The sequence below is a fragment of the Canis lupus genome, chromosome 31 (genome assembly GCF_048164855.1).
Source record: "Canis lupus baileyi chromosome 31, mCanLup2.hap1, whole genome shotgun sequence".
Taxonomy (NCBI): domain Eukaryota; kingdom Metazoa; phylum Chordata; class Mammalia; order Carnivora; family Canidae; genus Canis; species Canis lupus.
In genome coordinates this window covers 7,882,089-7,890,553 of record NC_132868.1, presented here as the reverse complement: position 1 = coordinate 7,890,553, position 8,465 = coordinate 7,882,089, and the positions used below count along the sequence as shown (strand labels likewise).

At 40.8% G+C, this 8,465-nt stretch overlaps 1 protein-coding gene across 1 annotated transcript in view; it reads left to right on the top strand.

The window, feature by feature from the left end:
- Window positions 1-8,465, top strand: part of ADCY2 (adenylate cyclase 2) — a 388,518-nt gene that overhangs the window by 209,660 nt on the left and 170,393 nt on the right. The window lies entirely within an intron of this gene.

Genomic DNA, 8,465 nt, shown 5'->3' with positions numbered 1-8,465 from the left:
GTTTTCAAAAGGTGTTATTCTTTGGATTTTTTTTTTTTTTTATGTTGTCTGAGCGTCCTAAAAGGTTTAGGAAATTTTGTTCTAGGGCTTTTCTGAAAGAATCCTTTAATCTGTTTTTATATATAGGGACCATTTAATATATGTAAGCTGCTGGATGTGAAAATTCTTCCCAGAGACCTGTGTTTTCCATATAGGTGACAAATGATATATATGACTATATGATATGCTCAGGAATGAAACAGGAGGAACATTTGAGGTAATGATATGCACATAAAGCTTTGCATAAACTGTTAAGGTAAAATATGGCTTTTACATATATACTTTAATTAAATACAGAATTATGGAGGATGGAAGGCACTAGTTCTCATATCTATCAAAACTCTTCCTTCTCAATTTTATCTTGGATTATATGTTATATCCCAAGGGATTAACCCCAGGGAATAGAAAAAGACATAAGACTTAAGGTACCTGTTCTCTTTGCGCTTAAATTCCAATGACAGGAGACAAACTATAACTTAGTAAATGCATAAATTTGATCAGAAGATGAAGGTTAATGTGACAAAGCACAATGGAGAAGGTCGAGTGGCACATTGGAGAGGCCATCTGGAAGATTTTTCTGGGGAGGCAACATTTGAACTGAAATGAATATTACAGAGGGATGTAGCCTTCTGATAACTTGAAAGTGCCCTAACAGAGGGGGCAGCCCTGCAGAGGTCTTGAATTAGGAACCAGATTGTCCCATTTGAGGAACATAAAGGTCAGTGGGACAGTTGGGTAAAAGAAGAGAATTGGAGAGGGAGACAGGAGCCAGAGCACACACTGGGCCTTTCAAGATGTGCTAAGGACTTGAAATTTTATTATATGCAGAATGGGAAGGCACTGAAGGGTTTAAGTGAGGTAGGGAAATGAACTGGTAACATTCTTAAAAGATCTCTCTGACCGCTAGTGGAGAATGGAGTAGAGGAGGATTAGCAGAGGGATAAGCTTTGAAGTAGTCCAGATAAGAAATAAGAGTAGCTTGGGTTAGACTGGACAGATACAGGGCATATTTTAAAATTAAATAGGAAGGAATTACTGTTAAGTTTGATGTTGGATGACAGAAAGATAAAATCATCAAGAAAGATTCATAAGCTTTGAACTTGAGAAGTGGGTAAGGGCTAGTATGTCACTTATAAGATGTCAAGGTCTTTGGGAACAGTATTCATTGGAGGTAGGGGTGGAGTAAAAATCAAGAGTTGAGTTTTTGATCACTTAATTTTGACATACCTATGATATATCCAAAGGGAGATGCCAAGCTATAGTTGTAGATCTGGATCTGAAAATGTAAATTTGGAAGTCATCAACATATAGTTGGTATTTAAAGGACTAAATGAGATTCCCCACCCACCCACCCAGGGAGAGAATATAATGAGAAAATATGAAAATGGCCCAGGGCCAATACACCAGCCAACTTTAGAGAAATGACAGAAGGAGCGGAGTCAGCCAAAGTCACTGAGAAAGATCACTCATGTAGGAGAAAAGCCAGAGAGACCGAGAGGGAAAGTTTAGGGGGACAGTGGTCACCTTAGGTGCTGAAAGAATCACAGTACAGGGAGCTTCAGAGAGGTGAACACCAGTATTGGCAACATGGCAGTCACCAGTGGCCTGGGCAGAGAGGTTGAAAAGACAGAGCTCAGGTAAGGAGAAAATAGGAGGCGAGGAAGGTCATACAGTGACTCTCATGACTATCAACAGCTCTTTTGACATATGCAGCTGTAAAGAGGAGCCAGGAAACGCTGAGCAGTTTATTAGGTCAAGGTTTTCTTCACTCAAGATGGAAAGTAATGCTGTATTATATATCTTGCTATGGCATCTCTGCCAATACATTTTACACTGTTAATTGTTTCTACTCTACTATATGGCATAGATTTCCCAACGTTTCTTTCTTTTATTCGGAATCACTGATTCCCAGGAAGGGGAAGGCAGAAGGATGGATTGATTTTTCCCAAAAGGTGACTAACAGTGTTCCTGGATTACAGTCACTATCTAATCACAGTGCTAGTCCATTGCATATGCGAACTCATATCTGGTAATAGCTACAATCGTTGTAACTGAAATAGAAGTTAATGAAGAAGTTATTTAATAGATAAATAATAACAACATGGAAACCGTGAAAGGGACCAAAAAGGCTGGGAAGACTGTAGATAAAATACATAGAATGAGGGAGGACAAAAAAATCAAGTCCCAATGTGGGTTAACTTATGTTTTAGAAACACATTCAAGTGAAACCAGAAGATTAAATGTTAGAAGAAAAAGAATTCATCCTCTTAGCGAAAAAAAAAAATTTTTTTTTCACATATCAATGAATGTGCCATCGTCACCATATTCCTGGGAGGGTCACTGCCTGGGGTTGAACTGCCTGGGGCTTGAACTTTTCCATGTTGGATAGTTTTCCTAAAAGTGTCATCCTCATTATAAGAATGGAAAAAGCATGGAACACCCAACTGGCTCAGTGGTTGAGTGTCCGCCTTCAGCTCAGGGCATAATCGAGTCCTGGTATCGAGTCCCACATCGGGCTCCCCGCAGGAAGCTTGCTTCTCCCTCTGCCTGTGTCTCTTTGTCTCCCTCTCTGTTTCTCATTTTTAAATAAATAAATAAAATATTTAAAAAAAATAAAAGACTGATAAAAAGCAAGGCTAGGCATTTCCCCTGAAGATCAAAGTCGATCAGCAACTTGGTGCAGTAGTTCAGAATTGAAAAGCAGAAATGGCACAGTGGGAGGCAGCTTGGGATCATTGCCTTAGGTGGAAACTGTCCAGGCTGCCCAAGGTGCTGAGGGTTTCTTCCTACTGCTCGCTGGCTCCTGCCCATCCTGACGGGTCAGGAAAACAAGAGTTCAGGGAATTATGTTTTGACCTCAAAATGGAATTTTCTTGTTGTTCTCTTTTTGCAACCCCCACCCCCACCCCCCACCGACCCTGTCCAGCTTTAGGCACCTTTCTGGCTACATGAGTGCCTGCCAGACTCTCTAAGATATTAAGACTTTGCTTTTCTAAAAAAGACTATAGAATCAAAATATGAGTATTTGATCGTTGACTGTTAGATGAGCTCAGACCCATCTGATGGAATCTAAGGGCTGGCAGGCCACGCTGGGCATCTCAACCCTGAAGGCCATGACCACCCCTTGGACGAGGCTTAGTTACATATATGGGCCCTCTCACTCCAGGACAGGATCCAGTGATTGTAGGACCAAACACAGGGCAGAGTCAGCATGAGGCCAGGTGCACATGTGAGTATATCTTGCAGGGATCTGAGCCCTGAGCTTCTCCCAGTGGCCCTGTCTGTGCTTGGTCCCTGAAGGTCAATATATGGCAGCTGTCTGGGAAGCTGCCTGAGAGTTTAATGCCAGACCAAGTGACTCTGGGGCTTATTTCCCAGGGACATCATCCCTCTAGGAGGCTGACTTGGGGTCCATCTTTGCCATCATGAAACTAGACTGTGCATTCTTTGGGGGCAAGGGCTGTCTATGATTATATTATTTTTCTTTATATTCTTAGAACCTAGTACAGTTCTGCATGGAGTGGGCAGGAACATGCAATCTCAAACACAGCTAGAAAAAACACATCAATAGAGGGTTCTCACTCTCCATTCAGCCTACATAATGCAATTGTAATTATATATGTATTTCAAATTAATTAGTTTAACAGTGTTACTATCAATGGTCCCAAAGCCATATCCTCTAACGCTTTGGACTCCTTATGATTTATAGCAACTCTGGATTCTGGACTGTTCTTATACTATCTTGGTTCACCCTTCGTGATTCTCCTACCTCTGTGTCTTCTGAATCTTTGCAGGTTAAGTGTTATCTTTGAGCACTGCATGCCTCATGATGGCTTTGAGCAAACCCTGCCACTATCTGGTGCATCTTCCCATTTTGAGGCTCACTTATATCGTCATTCATGTTTAATCTTAAAAAAAATAACGAAGATAAACAGCAAAAATATGCCATTTGCTGTCCTCCCAGGCCCATATTCCTCTCCCCAAAAGCTTCTAGTGTGTTTTTGGCTAAAATATTTTTATGAACTTAGGGTACGTTAGCCTCATTGTCATGGAAGTAATCAATACAGCCTTCTAGGGGGGAGTGTACAGATGGGATATTTGTATGTGTTATGAACAATGTAATTTTTATACCAAAGATAAAATATCTGCTGAAGAACATGCATTTAAAATAGCCTTTGATGAAACACTTGGCTCATGGATACATCGTGGTGACAGTTTACAGGATAATGGATCTTTGAAATAGTGTTAGATTTTGACATGGATGAGTACAGCACTTAACATAATTACTATTTCAAACCTTTGATGGTGAATGTTATTACCAAGTTGGGGAGAAAACAGTTTTGGGGGAATATTTAGGAGTGGTCCACAGGGTGGGTCAGAACACCGATCCAAATGTCAACCACAGATTTTGTGCTTTAAAAAGGGCGGATGGATCGAGAAGCACTCAAAACTCGGGCCATGAAGATGTGACACTGCCAAATGAGTGAGCTTTCTAAAAAGTTATGAGTGGGATTCTGAGTGCTCTATTGAAAAACCAAGGGAAATCCTTTCATTAAAGAGCAGTGCACTTCATCAGCTGATATAAATGAGCATGAAATGTGATAAATTCCACAGGAGAGAGAACTGACACCTCTCTCAAAGTTGCTGATGCATAATGGGGTGGTGGGGGGAGTTAAAACTTGCCCTTAAATAAGTTTGCTTTTTATATGCTTTTATGAAAAATGTTCCCATCATTTCCCATGTAAATCAGTATTTATAGCTACTGTCTTGTGCCTGTAATGACATCACAATTGTATTTCACGGGGAAAAGAGCAATATGAGCATGAAGCCTAGAAAGGCCAAATCAAGAATATTATGCAGAAAAAAGAGAGAGAGACCGAAACTATGGTATTTTATGAGTATTTTCTCTAGAGAATGATGACTTTAATCATTTCATCTCTTACTCTCTTTCTTCAATGGTGAAATAGAGAATGATGGGCTGGATTGTTTTCTCTAGTCTCGTGAAAAATAATGGCTAATACAATGCTCCAGCTGAGAATGGATTTGGGAAACTTGCTTTTCTGATGCTTCAAAGGAAGTTCTGTGTTTGCTTCCTGTCCAGCCTTTGAGTACCCTTGAGTAGAGGAATGAGGAATTGAAAAATCGTTGTTACCATGCATGTTTCCAGAGTCACTTACACCCTGCAGAGCAGGACCTAGGTCTGATGCTCCCTGCACACCCCCTCTCCCAGAGTATTGCTCAGGCTTCTGGAAGGCGGGTGCTTGGGTGGGGGTTCAGCATTCTGAATTCCAAATGCCCTAAAGAGAGTGACCAGAAAGTAGCTGACACTTGATATCAGAGCACAAGGTTAGCTGAACTCATTTGATGTGGTATGGGCTTCACTGGGAAATTTTTAAGAGTGAAAATAAAAGCAGAGCCAGCATCTGCATCTTCAAAGTCCTTAAAAGAAAGAGCCTCCAAGCCATAAAGGCCAGGAGGTACTTTTTCAGCCAATAGACAGGAAATGTTGAAAACAGAAAGCATCAAAGACCGTCCCAGCGAGGGTCCAGTTTCTATAAGAGCTTTGGGAAGGAAGATGGCTCTCTTGGGTTATCTGGTTACCAATGAACAGATTCCTAATTACCTCCCTTTCCAGTAATATTTTTATCCCCATCTACTCTTAAGTCATGATTCAGAGACATTTCTTTATATGAGGAACTGATAGATAAGACATTTGAGTTATGAACCTGAATTTTTGTTTCTTCAACAGGCACGCCAAATATCCACATGGACGGACTCATTTCTGTGCTGCTGACATTTTAGTACTAAGGATAAGGAGAGAAGCCCTAAAAGCTTCTAAAATGAAGGGGGAGGGGGAGGAAACCTCATAGGTTAAGTGTGATGAGATAAGAGTTGGATTTTCATTTCTTGTAAACAACACCAGATGTTAAAACACACACACACACACACACACACACACACGAGCAGAATCTTAAAAATACTTAACAAAAGTTTTTTGCACTTTGTATACCAAGTCAAATGACCATTCATCGATGAGGTTAAAGTAAAGACTCGTGAGCATAGGTGCACTCAGAAAATGCAACCCACAGGTGTGTGGTGGTACAGTGATTTTAGGATTCCCTCCAGTAAAACATAAAAAATGAATTCAAACAAAAGAGAAAAGAAGGTGGGAAGTAAGAGAAACTTCATGAGCCAAGAAACTGGTAAAGCTTGAAAGATAAGACTAAATAATTGTAGTTGCCTAATGCAAGAATAGAACTATTAATTAAAACAGCAAGAAGAACAAAACTCTAATATTTTAAAAATCAGATGATTTCAGCTTGAGAATGTTTTGGTTAATGGATACCTTATGTCTAGAATGAATTACTTCTAGACAGCAATAGAAAAAAAAGAAGGAAAGAAGGAAGGAAAGACACAGTTTATCCCTTGCTTTCAATCACAGTGAATACTTTTAACTTCAAATAACATTAAAGGAGAGAATCAGATTATTCTTTTCATCAAAATGCATCATGTGTTAAGTTGAAAAATCCTTTTTTAATGGTAATTCAAAATTCAGTCTAAAGTGAACAAGGCATCACACTTCTATAAGGACAAACCCTCTTGAATCATGCAGTTCAATACGCTGAACCCTTCATATTTTCCTTCCACCCACATACAATAAAATCTCAGTGTAAGGACCAGGTGAGGGTGCCTGGGTGGCTCAGCCCGTGGAGCATCTATCTGACTTCAGCTCAGGTCATAATCACAGGTCCTAGGTTCAAGCCCCACGTAGGGCTCTGCAGTCAACGGGAGAGTCTGCTTCTCCCTCTTCCTCTGTCATGCTCTGTCTCTCATAAATAAATAAATAGGGATGCTGGGGTGACCCAGCAGTTGAGCGTCTGCCTTTGGCTCAGGGCATAACCCTGGAGTCCCAGGATCAAGTCCCACATCAGGCTCCCTGCATGGAGCCTGCTTCTCCCTCTGCCTGTGTCTCTGCTTCTGTGTGTGTGTGTGTCTCTCATGAATAAATAACCAAAATCTTTTTAAAAAATAAATAGATAGATAGATAGATAAATAAATAAATAATCTTTAAACAAAAAAGGAGGATCTGATAAATAGTGCATATTACATTGAAGCTGTGAAAGTCGGAACTCCCTATAGCACATTGTACATTTCAGCATTATTGATATTTGCGACTTTCGCGACATCTTTCATCTGAAGAGAACCGAGTTCTTTATAAATGTCATAAATATCACGCTCCATAGAATGATTTCATACTGTGGTGCTGTTGTCAGAAATACATAGGGCAGGCAGTTTTTGAGGTTTCAGCCAAAGCTTATGCAGATGTGCAATTTCATGCAGCTTCCTGAAGGCAAGATTCAGGAATAGGTTTTCTTTGGGAGTCACTTGCTCTTGGGAGCTTCTGCCTTTAGGTCCGGCATCTCAGAGCCCTTCTCTTGATGCATTCAGCCTTCAGCTTTCCCCCTGTAAAATGTGGCTGTGGGAAAGTTTGGTATACTCAGGACAGGGCGGCACCTTCATTCCAGCCTGAATTCCCTTCCTGAGCAGACCTTTCTGTCCTTTGCAGTGTAGGAACATGCCTTTCAACTTCCAACGTACACAGTTATGCCTGATTCTGTGACCAACCCTGGATGAGCATTGTTTTGTTTTAATTAGATTGCCTGGTGGGTGGATTGATTGGTTTTTAAATTTCTCAGTTTGTTGGCTTCCTGGTCTATAAGATGTGAGTGGTGGTAGGTTCTGCTAAAGAGGGTTGTTGTGGGGTTGGAATGCCTCGGTCAGAGATTTGGAGCAACTTCCACACAAGCAAGCATGCCGTGTATATGTGTCCTTAGTCACTCGGCAAAAATTATGTGGACCCTGAACCTCACAGGCTCCGGTCTGTGAGTTGTGTATTGGTTGGTTTGCACAGAGATTCATCTATTGTGTGAACACTCAGAAATGCCTTAAATATTATAAAAAGGAGCCCAATGTAAACTTTTGCAAGTTTGCAGTGCTACTGAAGACACTCCTTAATACTGAAGAAAATAAAACTAGGGAAGTAAGGAGGGATGGACAGTGAAGGCTGTAAGCCAGCCCGTGTTGCTGGCCTCTTTCCCTTCTATTCTCTCTCTACCACTATTTGCAAAATTTTGGAAATATTTAAAGATCTATAAAGAGTCGTCTCTCCTAATTGCTGCAGGTCAGACTGTCCTTGACTTTTGATGTTTCCTGATGTTCTCTTTTTCTCTCTGTATCAAAATATTTCAGACTTGAAATTCAAAGCAAAGGGACAAATACTCAGACCCTTTGCTTCCTTCTCCTTCCCCTGAGGAGCCTGGAGGAAGACACGATGCTGAGAGTGATTTCAGTGTCCTGGGATGTATCTCTATCATGAATCAAATGAAGGTTCTGGTCCTTGTGGATTTCCTGCCAGCCTAATGGTC